Source organism: Cavia porcellus, unplaced genomic scaffold (genome assembly GCF_034190915.1).
Source record: "Cavia porcellus strain 051 isolate PalLab524CR breed Dunkin Hartley unplaced genomic scaffold, mCavPor4.1 scaffold_18, whole genome shotgun sequence".
NCBI lineage: Eukaryota > Metazoa > Chordata > Mammalia > Rodentia > Caviidae > Cavia > Cavia porcellus.
The window spans coordinates 36,905,374-36,932,074 of NW_026947501.1; the positions used below are offsets into that span (position 1 = coordinate 36,905,374).

At 39.8% G+C, this 26,701-nt stretch overlaps 1 pseudogene; it reads left to right on the top strand.

The window, feature by feature from the left end:
- The first annotated feature begins 10,016 nt into the window (after positions 1–10,016).
- Positions 10,017–24,519, top strand: LOC111756546 (alpha-globin transcription factor CP2-like; annotated as a pseudogene).
- The last annotated feature ends 2,182 nt before the right edge of the window (positions 24,520–26,701 follow it).

Sequence of the window (26,701 nt, forward strand, 5' to 3'; positions counted from 1 at the left end):
GTGATTGTAGTATCCAACCTTCCAAAATTATAACCTTAAGCTTTGTGTAAGCTGGTTTTTTGTTTTCCTTGGGATTTTTTTTGGCGGGGGGTTGTCTTTTTGAGGCAGAGTCTCGCTATGCAGTTCAGGCTGGCCTTGGCCTCATTCTGCAGCCCACGCTGGTCTAGAACTTTCAACAATCTTGCTGCCTCCGCCTCTCGAGTGCTAGGATTACAGGCATGTACCACCACACCCAGCAAACTTTGTGTAAGTTTTAATGAATATAATTTTTACTTTATCATTTTCTCCAGTAGCTAGTCTTTTTAATGTCATTAAATACTAAAAATTGTACCAAGTCAGACATAATGTTGCTTTGTTACCGAAAGAAGACAATTTTATACAGCAAACAAATTAAAAAATAATATCAATATTGATCAATTCTTTGTATTACTTTTGTCAGAATCAGTGATGAAAATATAATTCTATTAAATATTTTATAGTAAGTTATTGATGTATTAATTTGCCATTCACAGCACACAAAACAGATTATGAGGACCTTTCTTAAAATTTGACTGACAACATGAAATCATTTGCGTCTCTAATTAGGAAATTAATGCCAGAGAAAGTGTATGCGTGTGATGAATACAGAACTCTTGCCGACCAACTCAGGCCAGGTTTACTTCCCTGGCTAAGAGAATTTTATATACATCAGAAAACTCACACCAAGAGAAAGCTGTTAAATCTAAAGAACACAGAAACCCAGCTAGCCAGCAAAGACAGTTTATTCTTCATCTCTTTTTCTGTGCAAAAGCATCTCAACCATCAGGTCTACAAATAAACATTTATTTGTCCCCTGCAGGCAATGATACCATGATCTGCCAGGTGGCTCCCGTCCCCAGAGGGAAGGTATCCTTGACTCCTCTCCTGACTCCTTCTGCACTGATCCCATAGACTGCTTCTCTCCGTGCAATTTAAAACTTCCTCCTCCACCAGCGTTGGCCTGGCTCAGTCTTGTAAGAAAGGAAGCTTCGCTGTTGGTGCTGGCCCTAATTGATACCTTACTTATCTCTTTTCCCTTCACTATTTCTGTGCTCTTTGTGATACACGTAGCACCACAAGTAGTGGCAAAGAGAACATGTGAAGGAACCTATAAATGAGCTTAAAGAACAAAAATATTTGGTCCGAAAGATGTTAATCTTGAGCTAGATACACAGAAGCAGCTCGTTTAGTTTTCATTTTATGTCACCTCATAGAAATAGCAGCCATCAAGACAGACAAGCTGAAGAAGAGAGGCAGCTTTGATAGTAATCAGAAAAGAAAAGAAATGCATAAAGATTTCAAATAGTAACAATTGCTCAAAACAGAACAAGGTGATAAAGAGTAATTCAGTGGAAAGAACGGCAATTGGAGCCAACAAAAAGAAATACAAGTTAGAAATGGATTCCAGGACTGTGATTTTCATCCGAGTTTACGGGCACTGTCAGGAGTGTGAGATAGGTGAAGAAGGGTAGGAGATGAAGAGAGAAAGTACTGCGGATCTTGCCGAGAAAGAAATTCAGGAAGATTGCCAGGGAGATTTTCTGCCATAGTGTGTTTGGGCAGGAGAGATTAGGAGCCAACTTCAGGGGTTAAAAAGAAATGTTAATTGAATCCCGTTACAGACTCTGCTTTTAGTGTGATCTGACAGGAAAAGCAATGAGTCCAGGAAGGAGGTAGGGGAAAGAGATAAAGTCAAGTAGTTTTTCTATTTTTAATGGACTCCTATAAATTTCTGAATGGGTAAAAAAATTATATATAAAAATGGGAAGCCAGGGGTATTAGGACAGTGAGGATCTTCATGTGATAGAAAGATAGGAGTTCTAGATTTCTGGTAAAGAATCAATAACAAAGAGATAAATTTCCTTCTCAAAGAGAAGTATCAGAAAAGAGATCTCGGGGGAGGATTCTGGGGAAAAAGGAGAGACAAATAATTTGACTCCTCTGCAGGGCAAGGAGGTTTTTTCTAAGAGCAAAATCCCATGCCTTGGTTCCCTCCCCCATCCCATGGGGCCAGCACAGGCACCACTCCACAGGATTTGGGATAATTAATGAGTTCATGTGTGAGGAGCGAAGCACTCTAACTGATGCAGAGTAATATCTCTGTACATATTAGCTGTTATCATTTAATTTCATAGTTTTTTCAAGTGCAAAATAATTTCCACTGTCAGAACGATTAATGACTAAAGCCTTACGGTACACAAGTTGTTTTAATGAAAATTATACCACTTCTTTTTCTGCACAGCAATTTTTCCACCATTCACCAAGCAACATTATTTTCATATGGCACAGATAAGAAAGCTAAGGGGCAGAGGTCAAAGACTTGCTCAGTTTCATGTGGCTAGTAAATGACAGAGTCATGGCCCAAGCCCAGGCGTTCTGAAGCCAAATTCAATTATCTTGATAATGAATTGCATTCCGAATAAATGTACTTCTGTACAGCCATTTTTGTTTATTCCAAGAACAACTTACCCATTGTTATTGTATTTGAAATGTTTCATCCAGGTTTCCATTATTACAGACAAGAATTTAGAGAAAAATACGCGCCGACCTTTTGGAAAAGCCATTAGGACAAAGAGAAAACATCAACACTTCAGAAGAGCTGGCCCACGGACAAAAAAAAAAAAAAAAAAAAAAAAACGGGGACCAAAGGGAGCTATGGACTGAGCAAGTAGGGCCCATGGGAAGAGCAGAGAAGGCAGCAGCTGAGGCAGATGGCTCCCCAAAACAGCAGGTCATCACCCCATGCAAAGCCTGCTACGTCCTCCCTAGAGAATCCCAGATTGACCAGAGGGGAAAACATTGAGGGGGCTGGGGCGACTTCTTAGTATATGAAGGCGTTTATCCATTGAGTTTCAACTATGAAAAGTGAAAGTGGAGATTCTCAGTTTCCAAATGGCAGAGTGAAACCATTTCTTCTTTCTTTCTGTCTCAAAAATGACTCTAAACACCATGTGGCAAAGACAGACAGATAGACAGACAGACAAGAAAATGCTTTAGTGAATGTAGTAATAATTTTAATCCTGGACTCCATGTGATTAGTCAGGTACGACATATGAAGACAGAAAGTAGACAGGTGTGGAATGTAAAGTGACACAACAGACCAGCAGGAAACTCCTGAGACACAGCCAGTTGGACCCCAAGCATTCTCAAAAAGGCTGGGAACTGAAGGAACCGATCCAAAGCAGGAAGGTATGAAGAAGTCAGAAACTAAAAACAGGTAGAGGTGATTTCCAGTAAGTTGCTGTATTTATTAATTTCATTCATTCATTCTAATTCATTAAGAAAATAAAAACAGATAGATTGAAATTTTTCGTGAGGTTGAACTATAGGCAATTGCCTATTAGAGAGGGTGAAATGTGTCCCACACAAATCTGCATGTTGAAACCCTAATCTCTAAGACCTCAGTACGTGACCTCATTTGATAACAGGCTCTACTCACCAGGAATTCAGTGACCTCAACTGCACAGCTGGATGCTGTTCGAAAAGGTCACAGAGACTCAAGGACCTAATTCTAAACATCACCTGTCATAGTCTCAGGCGTGAACTGTGCTGCTGTGGTTTTCATGATAAACTAAAGAATCCAAAAGACAAGCCTGGGGCTAAGAAAATACCTGCAAGTCACACATCTGATAAACGACTTGATCCATATAAAGAACTATCAAAACACAACAAGAAAACAAACAACTCAATTTTTAAAAAGACTGTCAAAAGATTTGAAGGACCATTTCCCCAAAGATATGTGAATTGCAAATAAATGCATGGAAACTTATTCAGTGTCATTAGTTATTAGAGGAATGCAAACCAAAACTATTGTAAAATAGTTATACACATTATACCTACTTGGATGGCTAAAATTTTATATGCAGATTATAAAAATGGTTGTGAAGCAACTAGAATTCTCACACACTGTATAATTCTAAACCACTTCGCCAGTGTCTCAAAAAAGCTTACAATGCAAGCCAGCCACTCTTCTCCTGGGTATTTACTTATCATGGATGAGAGTATTATGTCCACACAGACTTGTCTGTGAAAGTTCACTGTAGTTTGTCATTGCTAAAGCCTGGAGGCAGTCCAAATGTCCATCCACAGCTGAATAAACAATGAAATGATGCTTAGCCATAAGCATGGACTATTAATACATGCAACAAGATATATGAATCTTGAAATAATTATGTTAAGTGAAAAGAGTCAGATCAAAAAGCCTGTATACAGTATAATTCCTTTCATAAAAGATTTTGTAAAACTCAGAGTAATCTGAAGCAATAGAAAGCAACTCAGCAGCTGTCTACATATTGGTAAAATTGGGACAAGGTGAGAAAAAGAGATTCCTAAGGGGTGGAAGGAAATTCGGAGAGGTGTTTGATATGCTTGTTATCTAAGCCACAATGATGGGTTCAGAGGCACATACACAGGTCAAAACTAATGTCTACACCCTATGAAGATGTTTCACTCTAAAAGTGTAGTTTGTTGCACATATTATGTCTTAATGATTTTGTCATCACTAGGACAAAATATCTGATCCCACAGTTTACAGGAGAAATTTATTTTGGCTCGAAGTTTCAGTCTATAGTTAGCATGCTCCAAGATAAAAATGATGGCATGGAAGGCCAGGACGGAGGAGAAGCTGTTCAGCCCAGGGCAGCCAGGAAGCAGACAACAGAGGGACGAACCCAGGGAGAACCGCATCTGCTGGGTCAGGACCCAGTGTCCTGCCTCCTCTGACCACCTCCTAACCGCACTTTTAGCTGTGAACTCATAAACATCCCTCTGACGAACATAGCACTCCCCGACCCAGTCACCTTCCACACATGTGAGGCTTTTGGGAGACATTTTAAATCCGAGACACAACATATGGTATCACAACAAAGCTATTAAAAATTGTTTAAAACTATTTTATGTTTTCCCTTTGTCTCTTTAAAAAAAATTTTTAGAATGATTTATAACAAAAAATTCACCAAAAAATTATCATGCCTTTACAAATCCGTAGCAGAAAGGAAAATTCAATGTTGTCAACCCTAGAGGTTATACTTTTTGCAAGTAAGCATTCCATTTAATATTGAGTCCTGACTGCTGAGGAGGAAGACATGAAAAGTAAAGGGTTGCACAGTTATTAAGTCATAAATGGAAGCATACCAATTACTCAAGATACAGTCTCTCCTGAATTCTGAAAGAAATGTATTACACAAGGCTTCCTGAGGGCTACTGGATGACATAACGAACAATTCCTTTAACAGCAACTGCAAAGTAACTGTCAAAACTTACTTTGTGTAGCTGTTTCTTCAAGTTCGATAAAGGGCATACGTCTAAAGTCTAACATTCTCTGGAATCTCGTCAAGGTGGTCAGAAGTGAATTCTGATTTTCTAATTTCAAACAGTGTGATATCCTTGCACTTTAAGTTATGCATATGAACTATACCTCAGCCTCCAGGCCTCAGCTATTGCTAAATAGAAGCACACTGACATCCAAACAGGTTCTAGCATCTCATTACTCACCAATATGGATGGTGGCACACTAACACATGCACCATGTTCCCCACATACCTCCAGGTACAATCCCTGCCCTGCAGATTCCATGGGGCACAGAGCTCTCAAGCACTACATGGCCTTTCCTGGGCACAATTACACAGGGCTCTGCAGTCTGCTCTGGAGATCACTGACTCACTGGGTGCCTTGCGCTGCTGCCTTGCAATTGTTGGGAGGTCTAATCTGCTCCATGGTTTGCAGCAGAGTAGAGGAGCCTGCCTCACTCTCATTAGATCATACACCATTGCTAGTTCTCACGGGATCCATTGTTTCAGAGGGCTCTTATTGGGAAAGAACTTTCTGTTGCTTCTCATGGCTCTCTCTGCCCTAGGTCTGCGATTTGCAACTATGACAGTAAGCAGAGAATAGAGAAGTGACTATACCCAGAAACAGAACTGTCGGCCTCCAAAAGGGTGCACTTTGGAGATTCCTTCCTCCCTGAAGATGGGTTCTCTTCTAAGAATCCACTCAGCCTTTTCTCCAGGAAGACTTCACTGGGGTCATCTGATTCATTCTCCACAAATGTTTCTTCATCTCCAAATCCATGTAGTTAATACAACGCACCCCAGTGGTTCTCACCCTTTGCCATGTGTTAGGATCACCTGGGCATCTTTGAAAAATCACAGTGTCAGGAGATACTCAGAAGATTTTAGATAGATTCCAGGCACCAGAGTTTTTAAACAATCTCAGCTGATTACCATGTGCAGTGAAGTCTGAGAACCAAGGAAATAGATGGAGACAGTTCTTTTGTTTGTTTGTTTGTTTGTTTGTTTTCTAAGACAAATGAAACTGAGAGTCCGCTTATTCTGGATGGCCATTTTCTCATCTGTGGTTGTGTGGTTTTTAGAGTTAACTTCATAATCTAGAAGTAAGGAAGCTGAGGAATATTTAATATAAAAACGGCACAAGTTAAAAAGTTAAACCCAGAGACTGAAAAATCTGAGTACAATGAGAAAAACAAATTTTATGCTCAAGCAAAACACATACCAGGAATCACCTACTCCCACCTTTGCTGTCTGCTGTTTGTTTGTTCTGTGCTGAAATGATAAGTTTTGTAAAGAAAGCATATTTCAGACTCAGCCTTCACAGGAAACCTTTTACATTTTCTATTTAAATGACAGCATTTAGGATGATGTATGAATTTCAAAGAGGCAATGTCCAAGCTCATCGCAGGTTTACTTAGGCATTATTATTCATGAAGCCCTTTCTGAGCTCTGTTTGAGGATATCTATAAGCTGTTTCTAAAGACTGGGGACCCCTACTGTAATAAACAAGTCATTTACATGGGGGAAATGAAAAACCTGCCATGTCTGCCAAATGAAGGCAGACATGCCTCAGCAGAGGCGAGATGAAGTGAGATTACAGAAAGCTAAAGGCTGGGTTAAAATACATCAAATTTGCCAAGCGATCGGAAATATACCAACAAGCAAGAGGGATGGATGCTAATGCCTAGATCAGATGGCTTTTTTTTTTTTTTCAGAAAGCAGTACATATGAGAGTTCTAAACCCTAAGATTTAGCTAAATCACAGCCCAAGGATCTTGGACACATGCCGCATGCTGGCAAATCACAACCACATTCCTTACTGCTTCCTCTCCAGCAGTTAGACAGCACAGGTGTCCATCCTGCTTAGATAGATAGGAATTACCTGCACTCTCTGTCTGGTCCTGCAGCATCTGGAAAACAACTCAAGCCTGAGGCACAGGTTGGTCACCAGCAGGCCACAGCAAAGGCCACTTGGTAAGTGGTATGACTTATTCTATTCACCTGCTCTGTATCCTTTTCATGGGGGTCTATCAACATCCCCTAAAAACCTGGGCTTCAAGTTCATTCATTTTATTTAACAATCACATAGGTAGCACACACTCTCTGCCAGACATTCTTCTAAGCACACATGATTAGAAAGCCATTCGTTCCTTTTAACGGTCCTCCCTGTAAGGTAGATACTACCATGACCTCAATGTTACAGATAAAGAATTGAGGATTCAGAGCCTTCGAGAAGCTGAGGAAGCTGCAGTAGGTCACAGAGCGAGTGAATGTTGGAGAGAACATGCCAACTTCTGGTTTCATAGTTCATTTCCTAATAAGTATCTATGTTGCCTTTCTGGATATTTTGTGTGATCTGCTCATGTCACATCGCCAAATGACTGTTAAAAAACAAGTCTGTTTTGACTGTTTCCCCTCATTCCCACCATACACACATGCTCCCCAGTTTCTAATATATTACATTTTTTAATCAATATAAAACTTTGGGTTTTCATGCTCATTTTGACTTTGGGTAAGAGCCAGAAGTCATACCGTACCAGATCTGGTGAACAAGGTGGGTGAGGATGCACTGTAATGTTTTTATTTAATATAAATTGCCATAAACATTTTGAATCAATTCAGGACATGGAGAGCAACTACAAGAGAGCAACTAACGACACACAGGAAAGAGAATATGTAGAACTTTTTCAGAAACTGGCAAGAACAATGGGGTAAGTGTCTGAAGCAAGAAAGAGTATTCTGAGCCTTCTTAACGACAGTAATAGATGACAATGTCTTTTACTGTAATAAAATTAAATGCTCACCATAATTTTTAACACACCTCATATTTACTATTAAAAAGTTCAGTCAACAAATAAAGGCACTTTAACATGCATTTAGTGAGTGAATGTAGTCAGTATTATAACAAAGATATGTAACCAGATGTTACGCAAACAGTAAGACTCAGTTAATCACCCTGGGGTCAAAGAGTCCTGGAAACTTCCTAGAAGAGGTAACTTTGAGAACTGAGGTACAAAACGTGAGTGGGAAATTATCCAGTATATGAGTTACCCCCTGGAGAGGATTTAGCATCACATACACCCTTGGCATGGGTTAAGTGCAAGAAGACCTCACAAGGAAGGCTTTGCAGAAGCGCCCGTGAGGTCAAGTGGGCAAGCAGGTGGCCACAGTAGAGGTATGCAGGAGAGGCAGTCACCGCTGAGCGTGATGGGCTTCCATTGAAAAAAAGGTGATTAGACTGTTACCCAAAACAAAATAGGAGCCCACCTCAGAGCAATGGCAAGCAAATGTCACACTGTAGGGAGCACTCTAGGAGCCAGGCCAGGTATAGAGCAAGAGACTACTGTAATAATTTTGGTGTAAGATGGTGAGGGTCTGAACTCGAAGCTGAAGAGCAGCAAGAAGAAATGGGATAACAGAGCTTATTAAGAATACAGAGCTGATACTTAAGTCTACATAGATGTGGCTTACGAGGAAGAAGAAAAAGTACAGGAAAATGACATCTAGAGAAAAGCCTATCTGAATAGAAAAAAGATCAGAAAGCAGGGAAGGAAACAAGCTGACAAGCCAAAACTAAGATTAGCAAAATGAGCACAAATATATCAATAATTATGATAAACATAACCAGAAAAATAAATCCCGAAATTAAAAGACAAGAATTTTCAGAGTTGTTAAAAGAAAAACATCAGTCAATACTGTTTACCGAGAAATGGCAAAAGTATCAGTACTCCAAAAAGTTAGAGCCAGCAGCAGAAAAACTATAGGAGGGAAATAAAAATCAAGGGAAGCAAATGAAGCAATGCTAACAACAGATGAAACAAACATGAAGGCAAATAGTATTAATTATTCACCATCAGAAATATTTAACAGTTTAGAATTTGGTGATCTCTGGCAGGGGAGGGACAGGGCGCAGAGATTAGTCAACCCCAGGTTGCCGAGTTAAGGAACCAGCAGGTCTGTGTGTCCAGTCTGTGCAGAGCCCTCTCCCGCAGTGTTTCCAGGCTGTCTGTGGCTGCAGCGGGCAGGGAGCGGGGCTGAGTAAAGCCCTTGATTTGGTTGTAAGGGCCATTGTGTGACCGGAAGTGGTCTTAAAGTGACCGGAAGTGATGCCTAGAATGGATATAGCCATCCTAGAAGAGAAAGATTCCACTAGAAGGGGACGAGGAAGTGCCAAGTTCTGACAACACCCCTACCCCCAAAAGGCACTCAGTAGGGTCTGTCACTGCGAAGCTGTCAGGGAAGCAGCAAGTGAGCGCTGAGAACACAAGGCATTGCTGCAGGAATGGGAGAGCAAGAGTCAAGGCCACCTCTGGAGGGGTACATGTAGGGAGATCTGAGCAGGAGGGATTAGAAGGTTGAGTGGGGGGCTGGTTTGGTTTGGGTTTTGTTATTGTTGATTTTAACAGAGGGTCTCATTATGTGATCCAGGAAGGCCCTGAACATGCCATATAAGCCCAGCTGGCCTCCAACTCCTGACCCTCCTGCTTCAGCCTCCTGAGTTCACACGCTATGAACAGAGTTAAAAGGGATTCTGAAAATCCAAGCTACCAAAAGCAAGAGGTCAAGGTGAGGGAGATTCCATGTGCAGAGAGTTTAGTTTGGGTTTAGCATGGAGGTTGGGCACTGCAGGAGACCTTGATTTAGATTTCCTGTCACCTTGTCCCTTTTGGGTAGATTCACACTGCATATACTGCACATTGTATACCAGAAATGGTGTCTTCTGCAGCAAGGAAGGATGCAGGAAGCCCCTGTCTCGAGCTGCTTCTGGCTGATGAAGTCACTAAATCTGGATGGATGCAAAACTTTGATGCCGACCTATCTGAGATAGGCCAGAGAGCTTGCATTGCTTATTTTTGTGATGTTTTGTCTCCTGATAATGAGTAAGGGGAAAAAATCCTACCTTTTTAATGTGTTTTTCCCTGACACCTCTGCAGCAGTGAAATTCCATGGTGAATCCCTGGTGTCTCTAACCCAAAGACATTCTTATGAAATCCAAATGCTAGACAATAGGGAACTTGGAGTGTATCCAGAAATTGATAGCAAATTGGCGAAGAGCATATTACATGTAGTGTTCCAAGACAAAAGGCTGTAATACATTTGATATCAAAAGTTGCCATGCTGGAGATACAGCCAACCTGAAGAAATAATTTTTGACACTGATATTTCAATATCTATAGGCATAATCGATCTTCTGACTGATGCAACCCAACTACATGCAGTGTTTCCTGTGGGACCTAGCAGAGAGGACTTCTGTGTTTACAGTGGAGAAAAATGGTAGAGGAAAAGTAGTAACTTTCTGAGTACAAATTGAAAGCTGAGAGAGAGTGAGAAATTGCATTGAACCACCTGCCAGATCAAGGTCTTCAAGCCCAAAGATGCAGAAAGGAAGTGGGGGGAAAAAAGAAAGAGAGAAATGGAAGAATGAACACCTTGTAAAAAAGGGAGAAAGAGAAAAATGCTGATTTTCCTACGAGACAACCGTGCTCACAGAGTGCTCATGGAGTGAAATCACATATGCCAGTTACACCCCATCACCTACTCTCTTCGCAGATTCTCCTTAGGGCAAGGAAATGGCTCACAAAGCACCAGCCACAGCTGTCCCCTGCTGTCACAAATGACCTCAAACCAACAACCACACCTCAGGAACCTCAGTAGTGGTTGGTAAAAACCATTCTATACTCGCAAGGCTTTTCCCAGACTTTTCAGGACAGATTATTGAATCTAAGTCAAAACGATGTAATCCAAATCTGCAGACAGCAGCAGACTTCTTAATGTATGGAAAGGCCAGCTAGCACGTCTGAGGTCGGCCACTGATGTTTGTGAGGAATCTCTGAAGCTGAGGAATTAGCAGTAACAGCAACAGCAGCATGAGGAAGAGACTCAAATGTTACCCTCTTCACGTGCTGTCCATCTACCTAAGAAAGACTGCCAGTTGAATACTTCTGCAAGCAGGGAGGCATCGCAGCTTCCTGAGGCACCTCAGCCTGTGGTGAGTGCCCAGCACAGTCTGCCCAAATCTCAGACTGTTCCGGACCCCCCAGGCTTCTGGGTGCAGTGAAGTGGAGCAGTGGGTTAGAGGCCACTACAGCTGCCTCCCCATCCCCCCCCCCCCCCCCCCCCCCCCCCCCCCCCCCGGCTACACTTGGAAGTCTGCTGAGCTCCTGAAGGATGGGCGGGCCTACACTAACCCCGGAGCCCAGCCGCACCTAGCCATCTCCTGCAGAGGAGGAGCTGGGCGGATCCGGAGTCCCTGCAGAAGCCCGTTCCTTTGTCTGAAGGACTGAATACTTCTGCAAGCAGGGAGGCATCGCAGCTTCCTGAGGCACCTCAGCCTGTGGTGAGTGCCCAGCACAGTCTGCCCAAATCTCAGACTGTTCCGGACCCCCCAGGCTTCTGGGTGCAGTGAAGTGGAGCAGTGGGTTAGAGGCCACTACAGCTGCCTCCCCCCCCACCCCCCCACCCCCCCCACCCCCCGGCTACACTTGGAAGTCTGCTGAGCTCCTGACGGATGGGCGGGCCTACACTAACCCCCGAGCCCAGCCGCGCCTAGCCATCTGCCTGCAGAGGAGGAGCTGGGCGGATCTGGAGTGCCTGCAGAAGTCCCTTCCTTTGCCTAGAGGACTGTGGATATCTCTGCAAGCAGGGAGGGATCACAGGCTCCTGAGGCACTGTGGCCTGTGGAGAGCACCCTAACCCGGCTGCAATTGAAGAGCTGTGGATCTTCCAAGGGGCAGGTGGGCGCACAGTGTCCCTGAGGCCCAGCTTGTCTGGAACTGCGGAGTTCTGAGCAGGCAGAGGAGGGACACTGGTTCTGCAGGCCCAATGGCTTGGGGTAGTGCGGTGTCAGAGGCTCAGTAGCTCCAAGCATAGAAGGGGATTTTCAACAGATCCTGAGGAAGCTTTCAAATAACACTTGAAACACAGAAATATACAAAATGACAAAACGAAAGACCAAATTACAACCTCAAACCTCCAGCCCATCTCAGGAAACCCTAGGAGCAATGTATATAGAAGAAAATATATCCCATCCACCTCATATATCGGACATAATAGCTACTGAAGTTGACAAACAACTCCAAGAAGCTTTAAAGAAATTCAAACTCGAAATAATCTCCCAGATAAAAGAAGAAATGATAAAAGAAATGAAAGAGATTCTAAATATATCTAAAGAAAACACAGATAAAAAATTGGAGGAACTAAACAAAAAGATAGAATCCCTAGACGAGCAATATAAGAAACAAACAGAATACATAATGCAGATGCACAGAGATATACAGGAAATAAAAAACTCCACTGAAAGTTGTAAAAACCGCCTTAATGAAAGTGAAGATAGAATTTCAGACCTTGAAGACATGATTGCAGCTAGTGAACAGGAAAGGAAAGATCTTTTGAAAATAACAAGGAATCAGGAAACAACAATTCAACAACTGCAAGACGATGCAAAGAAGAATAACATAAGAATGATAGGGATTAATGAAAGAGAGGGAGACAACATAAAGGATGTCAAGCAGATATTTAGAGAAGTAATAGCTGAAAATTTCCCAAGCATGAGATCAGAAACTGACATCAAGATCAGTGAAGCATATAGAACTCCAAACACTCATAACCAAAATAAAACTACACCCAGACATATAATAATCACCATCCCAGAAATCCAACACAAGAATAGATTACTAAAAGCTGTCAGAGAGAAAAGACAGATCACTTATAAAGGAAAACCTATCAGAATCACAGCAGACTTCTCAGCACAAACGATAAAGTCAAGAAGAGCATGGAGTGAAATATTCCAGATCCTAAAGCAAAATGATTTCCAACCAAGACTGATATATCCTGCAAAACTATCATTCAAAATAGATGGTGCAATACGATACTTCCATGACAAAGAACAGCTGAAGAACTTCATGAACACCAAACCGACCCTGCAAAAAATATTGAAAGACAGTTTAGATACACAAAGGAAAAAACCACTAAGCAAAGCAAATAATTAAACAGAACAGAAAGATAAAGATGCAACAGCAGAGAGATAACATTCCTACAATTAACCAGCATTTAACAGTAATAACCATTAATGTAAATGGTCTCAATGCACCAATCAAAAGAAACAGACTAGCAGAATGGATCAAGAAACAAAATCCAACCATATGCTGTTTACAGGAAACCCATCTAACCCAGAAGGATACTCACAGACTGAAAGTCAAAGGATGGAAAACAATTCTTCATGCAGCAGGAATCCAGAAAAAGGCAGGAGTAGCCATTCTGTTTGCAGACAACGTGAACTTTAAACCAACAATGACCATAAAGGACAAAGAAGGTCACTACATACTTGTAAGGGGAAAACTCCAAGAGGAAGAGATAACTATCTTAAATATATATGCACCAAACTCCAGAGCACCAAGTTATATAAAACAATTATTAACAGAAATGAAAACTCAAATTATCAGTAACACAATTGTAACAGGAGACCTTAATACGCCATTGACACCAAGGGACAGATCAACCAGACAGAAAATGAGCAAAGAAATAACAGAACTGAATCATACCTGTGAACAAATGGGTTTGATAGACATATACAGGATGTTCCACCCAACATCAGAATACACATTCTTCTCAGCAGTACATGGATCATTTTCTAAAATAGACCAAATATTAGCTCACAGAACATATTTAAACAAGTGCAAAAGAGCTGAAATCATCCCTTGCATGTTATCGGATCATAGCGCTCTGAAATTAGAAATTAATGATAAAAAATACTGCAAAAATCCCACAAACACATGGAAACTGAATAACACACTCTTGAGTAATCAGTGGGTCACAGAGGAAATTAAAGAAGAAATCAAACAATACCTAAAAGAAAATGAAAATACAGATACAACTTACCGGAACCTGTGGGATGCAATGAAAGCCGTCCTGAGAGGAAAATTTATTGCACTGAGTTCCCACATCAGGAAAACAGAACGAATACAAATAAATAACTTGATGCTACACCTCAAACAGCTAGAAAAAGAAGAGCAAGTCAAGCCCAAAGCCAAAAGAAGAGAGGAAATTATAAAAATCAGAGCAGAAATCAATGCAATAGAGACTAAGAAAACAATCCAAAGAATCAACAAATCAAAGAGTTGGTTCTTTGAAAGAATAAATAAAATCGATAAGCCCCTAGCCAACCTTATTAAAAAAAGGGAAGAAAAAGCTCAAATTCATGCAATAAGAAATGAAAAAGGAGAAATCACTACAGACCCAATAGAAATACAGAAGATCATCAACACCTACTTCGAAAACCTCTACTCTCAAAAGTTTGATAACACAGAAGAAATAGACAGATTCTTAGAAGCATATGAAGTGCCAAAGCTAGATCAAGAGGATGTAAAACTGTTGAATAACCCAATCTCTGTTACTGAAATTGAAAATGTAATTAAGTCCTTACCCACCAAGAAGAGCCCAGGCCCAGATGGATTCACTGCAGAATTCTACAAGAAATACAAAGAAGACCTAACGCCGACACTCCTCAAACTGTTCAATGAAATTGAAAGGGAAGCAATCCTTCCTAAGTCGTTCCTGGAAGCAAATATTACTCTAGTACCAAAACCTGAGAAAGACCCAACTAAAAAAGAGAACTATAGACCGATCTCCCTAATGAACACAGATGCAAAAATCCTCAATAAAATATTGGCAAATAGGATCCAGCAAATCATCAAGAAGATTATACACCATGACCAAGTGGGATTCATCCCAGGAATGCAAGGATGGTTCAACATACGCAAATCAATAAATGTAATCCACCATATCAATAAAGCCAAAAATAAGAATCACATGATCATTTCTATAGATGCAGAAAAAGCCTTCGATAAGGTCCAACATTTATTCATGATAAAAACTCTACAGAAAATTGGAATAGATGGTCTTTACCTCAATATAATAAAGGCCATTTATGACAAACCAACAGCCAGCATCATTCTAAATGGCCAAAAATTGAAAGCCTTTACTTTAAAATCAGGCACAAGACAAGGATGTCCTTTATCACCACTCCTATTTAATATAGTACTGGAAGTACTAGCCAGAGCAATTAGGCAAGAAAGAGAAATAAAAGGGGTAAAGATAGGAAAAGAAGAAGTTAAGTTATCATTGTTTGCAGATGACATGATACTCTACATAGAAGACCCCCTAAACTCCATTGAAATACTCTTAGATACAATAAATAAATTCAGTAATGTGGCTGGATACAAAATCAATACTCAGAAATCAATAGCATTCCTATACACGAACAACAAAATTACAGAGAGGGAAATAAGAGAAACTGGACTATTCACATTAGCAAGCAAAAAAATGAAATATTTAGGAATTACTCTTACGAAAGAAGTGAAAGACTTATACAGTGAAAACTATAATACACTGAAAAAGGAAATTGAAGATGATCTCAGAAAATGGAAAGACATCCCTTGCTCATGGATAGGAAGAACAAACATTGTGAAGATGGCCATTCTCCCAAAACTCTTATACAGATTCAATGCAATCCCAATAGAAATACCATCAACATACCTTATAGATCTAGAGAAATCACTCCTAAATTTCATCTGGAACCAGAAGAGACCTAGAATCGCAAAGGCAATTCTAAGCAGCAAAGGCAAAGCAGGAGGCATCACAATCCCTGACTTGAAATTATACTACAAAGCAACAGTAGTAAAATCAACATGGTATTGGAATCAAAACAGAGGCGAAGATCAATGGAATAGATTAGAAGATACAACCACAACTACAAACACACTCAACCACCTTATCTTTGATAAAGGAGCCAAGCAGGTTCACTGGAAGAACGACAGTCTCTTTAATAAATGGTGCTGGAAAAACTGGCTCTCCATTTGCCGAAAACTAAAGCTAGACCCATGTCTATCACCATGTACTAAATTAAAATCTAAATGGGTCAAAGATCTGAATATTAAAACAGAAACACTAAATCTATTGGAAGACAAAGTGGGTAGAAACCTTGGAGACATAGGAGTAGGTAGAGAATTCATGAACAGGACTCAAACCGCACGGGAAACACTTCCCAGAATCAATAACTGGGACCACATCTTATTAAAAAGTTTCTGCATGTCAAAAGAAATCTCCAGCATAGTGAAAAGAAAACCCACAAACTGGGAAAAGATTTTAGTGAACTCTCTCTCAGACAAGGGACTCTTGTCTAAAACATATAAAGAATTAAAAAAACTCAGACCTCCAAAATTCAAAGATCCAATCCAAAAATGGGCATCTGAGATGAATACGCAATTCTCAGATGAAGAAATGCAAATGGCAAATAAATATATGAAAACATGCTCATCATCATTGGTCATCAGAGAAATGCAAATTAAAACCACACTGAGATTCCATCTCACTCCTGAAAGAATGGCCAGGATCAAGAAAACCAACAACAACAAATGCTGGAGAGGATGTGGGGAAAAAGGAACTCTCCTGCACTGTTGGTGGGAGTGTAGACTGGTACAGCCTTTGTGGAGGTCTGTCTGGAGGTTTCTCAAAAAGTTGGGATTGGAAATCCCATTTATTCCAGCTATTCCACTTCTAGGCATATTCCCAGAAGAACTGAAAGCATCATACCACAGTGATTTATGTGCACCTATGTTTATAGCAGCACAATTTGTAATCGCCAGATCTTGGAAACAACCCAAGTGTCCATCAACTGAGGAATGGATAAAAAAGTTGTGGTATTTCTATACAATGGAATATTATTCAGCTATAAAGAAGGATCACATTGGGATATTTATCAATAAATGGGCGCAGCTTGAGACCATACTCATAAGTGAAATAAATCAATCTCTCATGTATGAATACCGAATAGTTTCCCTAATGTAAGTAATGATTCAAATATATGAAAATATGTGGCAATCATGATTCCCCATTATGTGGCCTTGAAGCCTTATAAAATTTTCACTTATTAATTAGAAAGGCTTTATTCCGGGCTTCTTGATATGGAAATATTTGAAGCTATAGTATATGAAGTTTTATCCAAATATCTCAAGGAAAAAGACAGACACTATGGTAACTATTATTCTTTAAAAAAATTATTTAGTTATTTCTTATGTTTATTTTAATTAAGGGAAAAATTTAAAAAATTAGGATATATAATAGTAACTCTTTTCGATTTCCTATTAACTTGTTTTGAAGTCCTGTAATGCTCCCACGATCTTGTTTTGACTGATTAGACTCTGTTCCATTCTGTGGGATAGTATCAGGTCCGAGGGTATAGGCAACTACTTTGAAGGCAGTAAGATTCACTAAGATGCCCATTCTGGTTTGACTATTGTCTCCTTTGGAAGTCCTGTAATGTTTACAATGTCTAAGTTTTATTGGTCTTGTTCTCTACTGTTTTGTCCAACTTTATAATATCTAATGAGATAGACAAATCTTTTTAAGGAAACAAGAGACAACGTTGATAACTATTGTTAATAACCGTATACTCTGTTCTACATCATGTGCTAAGTCTATCCTTGGTTTTCACTGACAGCTTTGTTCTGCCATATTTGACTTTATTCTCCCCCCCCCAAAAGTAATAAGAACTAAGGAGTAATAAAATCTAAAATGTGTAAATTTTGTTGTAAAAAGAGAGGAAGGGGAAAAAAGAGCTCTAACGGATATAACAGCAAGTGTGTATAGGGATGTTGAATAGCTGACTATATTAATGTTTTTGGATCATTGAACACAGCTGTTTGTAGTCTCTCTGTTTGAATGTCTACTTTGTATTCTTTGATACTGTGATTTGAGCAACTATTTCCAAGATGATAATATGTAATCTATTAACAGGTGATTTCTTACTGTTATGCTTTTTTTTGTAGTTCTGTATTATATGTAACCTTACACTGCTTTGTTTTGTTTTGTGTTTTTCTCTTTTTCCTCTTAAATTAAAAAAAAAAAAAAAGAAAGACTGCCAGTTGCCCCCCCCCCAGATCAACCAGTGTTACAAGCACAGGGCAAAAAATACACGTGCTCATCAGTCATGCAATGATACAGAACTTCCAGAAAGAGCCTGTTTTATTCTAGACATGAGGAAATGAGAGAGCAATGACAGCTATCATAAGATACCAAAGTGGGAATCAACATCAGGTCTTGCTTGCCTTTGCTTCCCTCGCCTCTTGAGAACTGCCCACTCGAAGAGAGACATGACTAGAGGGCTGAAGGTCAGCAGGAGGCGAGAGGCTGACCCCTCTGACTAAGTTTGGGCACAATCCCAACACTCTGTGCTGGCCCAGCATGCACCACATACAGATTACTGCCCAACATGCATTCGTGTAGCTACTTCTGAAAATTTCTGGGCCCTGCTGTTGAAATAGTGGAAGCTCCGTGTCGTTTAATGTGCATGCAGAGTATAATAATGATGGATGTTGTGTGATGCTCCCTGAAAAGATGCTAAAGTTTGTGATATGTAGCCATGTTTCAGGGCCTTTGCACTGAGCTATTCCCCAACCCTTTTTCACTTTTTAATTTTGAGACAGGATCTCACTAATCTGCTAAATTGCCCAGACAGGGCTCAAACACACGATCCTCCTACCTCCACCTCCCAGCACATACTATTTTTGTAATATAAATATGAACATCTGTATTCACAAGACGAGGTTTTCAGTCTCACTAGCATCAAACATACAGGCAACATCTACTTTTTGCCATAATAGATTCTTGGAGTCAAAGAGGAGAAATAAGAGTTTTTCTTCTGGTTTTCCTGTAATACTACAACAAATAGTAGTTTTAGCAAACATTTATTGAGCTAGGCAGTGTGATAAACTCTTTAAATGGATTATCTTGCTTAATCCTCTTAATAACACCATGTGATGTGGGTACTATAGATCCTTAACTAAAGATGAGTAAATGGAGACATATAGTAGCTAAGTAGCTTACCAAGTAACATGTAGCTAACAGGAAGTGATGCTGAATGAAATCCAAACCCAGGCAACCTGGTTCCTATTTTTCACCATCCAGTACCACCAGTGCCACTTTGTACAGCAGTCTCTGCTGAGCACTGCATCTTACAGGGACTCCCCCGGTATAGAGGGCATAGGACTAACTGTGAACCAAGGAATTAACCATGGAAAGAGACAAACCACGGAAAGATCTTAAACAATAATTAAATTTCTACAAAGAAATTACAAGACAGACACTTTATAAGTATCATTGGTTCTGAGAATCACAGAATTTGAGCAGCAAAAGTGGGATTATATGTAACTCAAAGCTCACTGTTCTTAAATGACTTTCTCAAGCTACTTGTGAAAGACTCAGCCCAATCTCTATCCTTGGTTTCTCTTCTTTGTGTGCTGTCTTGGCATGAGAAGTTATCTTAGTCTTGTTGTGTTGTTTTGCTACATATGAGCTTGAAAAAAATTCTTCCCTGCCCTCTTACTAAATGTTTTTGTTCTTTAATGATTGCATATTCATACATGTATATAAATGTTTAGCATCATGAATATTCTTTGTCACATGTAAAGCTTTTTCTGGTAATCTCATTAAAGGTTATAATAGTGGAGAGATAATATTCAAAGATTCTGTACTGGATTTGTACTTGTGTGTGTGTACATGTTTGTGTTCTAAAAGCATCAGATAACATTTATGCAGAGACTTTTGTTAATTAAAATCAATCTGAAACATAGAAAAAAAGGAGAATTCATGTATCTTTAACAATAGCTTTTAAATCAGTAAAGCAATTTTTAAATAAAAGGAAAATTCAACAAACCACTATTGAAATGTGGGCTTTTAAGGTATCATTATCACTCACTGAAAAATAAAAGAAATCAATATGAATGTAAAAACATTTGAAGCAACAAAATTAAAATCTGAATTAGCAATATGAATAGAAGACCACTCCCGACAACTGTGGAAAAGAATCAGGAGAAGGGGGCTGGTGCTTAGCTCAGTGGTGTAAGCAACCACCTTGCAAGCATGAGGTCATGAGTTTGATCCCTGGTACCCCCAAGAAAAAAGTAGAAAAATAGACAAAAATGTAGGTATAAGCTACTTACAAAAAAATAGAAACTATAAATGGCTAATAAACATTTTAAAAAGATATTTGGCCTCACTACAAATCAAGTGCAATTTGAAGTCACACTGGAGTACCATGTCAAGCCTTCCTCTCGTGTTGGTGAGGAGGCTGAGTGCTGGAGTTTACTTCAACCATTTTGGAGAGTGATACAAAGCCAAAACTACGAATATCCCTCACCCAGATATTTCATTCCCAGGGAACATACATTTGCTAGAGCTGGCATAACAAGACACCAGAGACTACATGGCTCAAAAAACAGAAATTCATTTTCTAAATTCATTCAGAAATTCATTTTCCATTTCTGGAAACTGGAAGTCAAAAATCAAGGTACCTTTGGCAGCTCTGGCTTTTCCAAGCCTCTCCTTATCTTATAGATGCAAGCATCTCATCTCTTCTTCATGCAGAGATCCCCCTGTGCACTGGAGTCTTTGGTGTCTCTTGGTGGATCCTAATGTCTTGTTGTAAAGACACCATTTATTGGAATAGGAGCCATGCTCAGGACCTTGTGTTCACTGAATCTCCTCTTTAAACACCTTGCTTTCACATAGTTACATTCTGAAGTACTGGGGGTTACAGTTCCAATACATGAGTTTGGGATGTACACATTTCATCCTCAAACAAAATTTCCTTTAAAAATTCTCCCACATGCTCATAAAGACACATGTGAAGCATCTTTATGGCATGCAGTGAAATAATACGAAAAAAATCAAAAATGTTGAAAATAATGTTGATACCCATTATCAGGAGAGTGGTAATGAATTGAGGTATTTTAGAATAATATATTGTTATAATTATTAAAATGAACTGAAATTGCACATATCAACACAAATAAGAATCATAAACATATTTAATTAAATAAGCAAATTATAAGATAATCCATTGTAAAAAGATACTATTAATACATAATTTTTAAATCTGCAGAACAATACGTATTATTCAAAGCAACCTTTTGTAATTAAAGCAAAATGAGAACGACAAGAATAATAAACAATTATTTGGTGTCTAAATGGAGGTAGGATATGAGAATGCATTTGAGAAAGGTACAGAAAGACTTCAATTATGCTGATGCTTTAAGCTCCGGATATTATATATATATATATATATATATAATAGTCTGAAATATATAGTCTGAAATACTTATCATAAATTAAAACTAAATTTGAAATATTTGTAAGATTTATAGTTCTCTGTGGAGTTTTTGTTTTGTTTTGATTTGATTTTTTTTTACAAACATGCTTATCCCTTTCTGAACTTTTCTATACTTAGCAAAGGATTTACATTTTTTAAGTAAAGTTTTAAAAGAGGCTCCACTATGTATATGAATCTTAAGAACCCAGAGATGAAACAATGCAGAATTAATAAGTTTTCCTTTTAAAATAAAATGCTCCACAGAAAGTATGGGTACCTGACCTGCTCCTTCTGACTCTATAACCCCAACCTGATAGTAAAATAACTCTTCTGACAAATACACTGGGCTTTCTCCTATCAAAAAGTCAGTTTGGCAGTTCCTCGTATATAGACATTAACCTTTTTCTCATTGTTTTTGGACAGATTTTTATTTCTCCAGCTCAGCCAGTGAGCCACAGCATCCCAAGGTTGTTGAAGAATGCATAATACCCAGACCATAGAGCCTGCGGCCCCTTTCAGCAGGAAGTTGCTGCATGAAGGCAGAGACCTCACTCCCTCAGCATCCCCCAAAAGAATTATGGGGATATGTGTGCTTCAGGAGGAAATGAGGCAGGAAATTAGGGTATGGCAGATTAGCTGGGAAAATAGGTGTGACCCATCAACTGCACATTCCCTAAGAACAACTGTTTCTTGACCTACTGTTTCTTGACCCAAACTCACTCAGCAGAGAATGTTTCTTTTCCTACCTTTGTCAAATGTAAAACTTGCTACCATTAAAAATAAAATGCTCCAATTTCAAGTCACGGAATGATGAAGGAAGAGAAAGGCAATTAGAAATGAGAAGAGTAAATGTTTTAAGACAAATGAAATTGTGAGATGCCAAAAGTCAATATACATAAGTTGATCTGAAAGAGTATAAGTTCAAAACTATAATAGTGACCACAGTTGTGAATTGGAAACACGAATTTGGATTTACATCCTGTTTAAAATGAGCCTTTCCTGCTCAAAATAGTTTCCCATTTAGCCTTTTTTCATGACTCTAGAAATAATTGGCACAAAATTACGAAAAGATGTACTTAGGCTTCCTTAAAATTGAATTTAAGTATAGATGTCTATTAATAGCTCTCTTAAGATTTTGAATAGTAGACTCATGAAGAGAAGTATGAAATTATGAACAATCAAATATTAACAAATAATATATATTGGCCCTTTATTAATGTTAGTAAAGTTTAAGTAAAATGTTAGTATTTTGTTAGTATCAATGAAGAATCATTATAATAGCATATGTTATCAGGAGTAGATCTGGCAAGAATATAACTGTTTCACCACAGATTTCTTCACTCTTGAAATGTAAAAACCGGGGTTGCTTTGCGTTGGCAAAGCATGTGTAACTGGGGGGATACTAAAATTTCTTGAACGTCTGGGATTCATCTCAAATTGTCACAACTTTGGAGTCTGAATTTCATGGACCACTGGTATGTCCAGTGTTCCAAATTATCAAAAGCAGAACCAACAAGTCTGTCCCTCAAAGTTCTCTCTGAAGCAACTATCCCACCTGCACTGGCAGTCCCTACTGAATGCTTTCTCTGGGTAAATTACAAAGACTGCTCTGATACCATGTGCTACCATTTTTCACCTCCTATACACCTATACTTCACCTTAATCTGGCTCTTTGAAGTCCAAGGCAAAGCAATATACTATGGTGAGTCCACCACCAAGTGACACCCACAATTTGGCACTCAGTGGCCCCAAACCAGCCACTGTGTGAAGGTCCCACAGGAGGGGAGGATCAGGGACTGTCTATTCCATGTCACAGCAACTCTGTGGTTGGCTGGACCACAGCCTGAGCCAAAAGTGTTCAATCAGAGAGCTGCTCCTATGTCTTTCAAAGTGGAGTTAGAAGAGCCTCAGCTACGAGGAATGAAACCTGTAAAGTTATTTCTCATTCATTTAGACCCTGGCACATGGTAGGTACTTTCCCTGAATAAAAGCAGAATAAATAAACTATCATTGTCACACTTTCCTGGCTTCACTTCCTGCCCCTTAGGATAAGCCTACTTGGTGGACCCTCATTTTCTCATTCCACAGGTGACCCCCACCTGGGACCCAGTCAAATCTAGATAAATGTGACTTAGGCTTAAGTTTGGACCCCACTATCTGATAAATTACACTCCAAAATGCAGTGGCTAATGAGTTCTTCTGTGACCACAATACTTGGCCAGAGGTCACAAAGCCATCTGTCAAAGAAGGATGTGGTTTTGCCTTCCCCAGCAATGACAATGAGTTAAATTACTTTTACAGTCATTCCTAACACTAATGCTTCCCATTTTTGTCTGTAGTGATAGTGTTGTATACCTAGGTCCTCTGGAACCCAACTCTGTTGCAAATCAGGGCTTCCTGATGGTAATACCAGTTCCAGGTACGTCTGTTCTGCAGGTCTGCTCAAATAAATTCATCAGTTCCAAGAGAGACACTTCATGTGCATATTAATATCTTTAAAAATAATGATTTGTCTTCAAATCAGTGACTTATCATTGTTTAATTTCTAACACGTTGCTTTGTCTTCTTTCAATCTCCCCCCCCCAAAAAATAGTGTATCTTACAATTTAGATTCAATTGAATATGTTGCCTTTTGCAGGTCTTCTGGTGCAAGCACTGTCGATCTTTTACATGTAATTTTTGAATATAATCTACCCTTCTAGTCATGTACCCACCGGCTTTGTATACAAGACTTTACTGTTTGATTAAGTCAAGAACTAATATGTTGGTTACTCTACTACCTGGAAAAAAAGACAGGAAGTAAGCAGGTGTTTAACAATATTTAGAGATGTTATTCTGAGGTATTTAGTCTTTGAGAAACCAAAAACAGAATGATCCTAGCATGATAAGACAACGGTTCTCCAATGTGATTCCCAGACCAGTAGCCTCAATGTCATCTGAGAATGTGGGCTTCATCCAGGACTACTGTTGTCTACTGCTATGTTACAAAGTATTCCCAAATTTTGGTTGCTTAAACTCTGTTATATTTCTTATGGGTCAGGAATCAGCAAGGCTTATCAGAATGCCTGAGGCTCAGGTCCTATCTCAAGGCTACACTCGAGGTACAGGTGAGGGCTATGATCACCTCAAAGATCTGCTTCCAAACTCATTTATATAGTTGGTGACAGGCTTCCTGTCCTTACTGGCTTTCAGCAAGAAACATCAACCCTGCCCTGTGGCCCTCTCCATTGAGCTGCTCACAGCAGGCTGTTGGCTTCTCCCAGAGCAAGCAGCTTAGGAATCAGTCTTTGTAACATAATCTTGGAAGCAGCATTGAACGACTTTTGTCATAGTCTATTCATTAGAACTGAGTCACGAGCCGCAATTCACAGTCAAGGGAGGGGTCCACACAAGGGAATGAACAACAGGAGATGGGATCACAAGGGTTCATCCCAGAGACTGCAACCAGATCTCCTGAGCCAGGAACTCTGCAGTGGGGCCCATACATCTGTTATAATGAAACCCCCCACTCCCACTGCACACTAAGGTTTAAAATTCACTGTCTAAAATTGGCACAAGGTTCTCTCTTCTATAGATGCCTTCAGGGGGGAAAAAAACTTTATTCCATACTTCCTCCCCAATCTTCATTGTATGCAAAGAACTAACCATAATCCACTCCAACCCATTCTACATTAGGACCTGTAGTAGAGACTGGGTACAGAAACACCAATAAAATGATCCCAGAGCTGGTGGTATAGCTCAGCGGTATAAGCACCTGCCTGTCAGGTGCTTATTATTTAAAAATAATTAAAGCCATCTTGATTGTCACAAATGCTATAGTCAATTCACGTAGTTCATAATATTTGCTCAGATAGCTTACGTTTGTTGTTGTTATCACCAATGAGTTCTATTTATTGAGTACTTGGTATGTACCTAGTATTGTGCTAGAGCAATTTACAGTTACCTATTTAACCCTCATAAGTAACCAGTGAGACATATACTGCTATTCTCACTTGGCAAATAAGAATGTTAAGGCTTGAAGAGTTGGATGACTTGATCAAAATCATACAATGTTGTAAGTAGCCAAGATGAGAATCAAATCCAGACCTTCTGATGCCAAACTGAATGAGAACCTGGAGTCTTAATCCTAAACACCTAAGACCAGATAAATGGCACTTCTGTCTCTTTCTCCTCATGCAATTTCTCCTTGAATACTCTGATCCCCAAATAATCAGTTTCAAATCACCTTGGCCCCACTGGCTGCAGATCTCATAAATCCTACCCAGCCTGCTGACAAGCACAAGAGAATAGGGAACCAAATAAGAACCTACAGGCTCCTAAGCCCCATTTCTTTTCAGAAGTTTTCCTGGCCATAGGACTTTTTAAAAAGGATTCCTTCCACACCTGTGAGATACACAAAACAGGTTATGATGTGGAAACAAAATTTTTCTGCTTTAGTTTGTCACAAAAATTCAGAAAGATTCCATTAGAGTCTGTCCACTCTTTCTCAAAAACTTCCCCGGCCGTATTTACTCTTGCAGGCCAGGACTTCTCAGCCCTGGCTGCACACTAGAATCACTTAGGAGCCCTTCAAACAGCTCAGCAGCAGACTCATTGCAGAGAAGACCACACATAGGTGCTCCGCCAAAGTTTCCTCAAAAAGCCTCCTGTGCCCCATTCAAGGATCAGAGGTCCAGTATTTCGGGTGCTCTTTAGGACTACCAACAAAGGAATATGAATTTCTTGCCACTTCTTCTGAAGGCGATCATCAGCAGAGACTGAGAAGCAGAAACCAGGAGCTGAGTGGGCTGAAAGTCTTCTCCAGCTCAGCTCCTCCCATGGAAATGAACCAAAGCATGCCACATGCTGAGGTTTGGGGCAGTTTATCCCCCAAGGGTTTATGTGTTCCAGGCTTGGCCATTAGCGTGGCATTGTGGAGGTGATGAGACTTTTAAGGGGTCTGATGGAAAGTCACTGGATCTTGTTGGGGACACCACCCTTGGAAGTGTTTGAGGTAGTTCTCATGAGATCCTGAGACAGTTCTCTGCAGAGGGAGTTGAAAAGAATAAACCTGACTCCTGAATCACACTCCGGATTTTTAGTCAGCAATATAATCTCTTTCCTCCTGCACCTGCTGCTGCCATGGTGATGCCATCAACATAAAGTCTTCACCAGAGTTGAGTTCAGACCAGCACCACACTTTCAAACCTACGGAAGTATAAGTTAAAAAATATCTTCTTTAGCTAAAGCTTCCCAGTCTCAGGTACTTAAA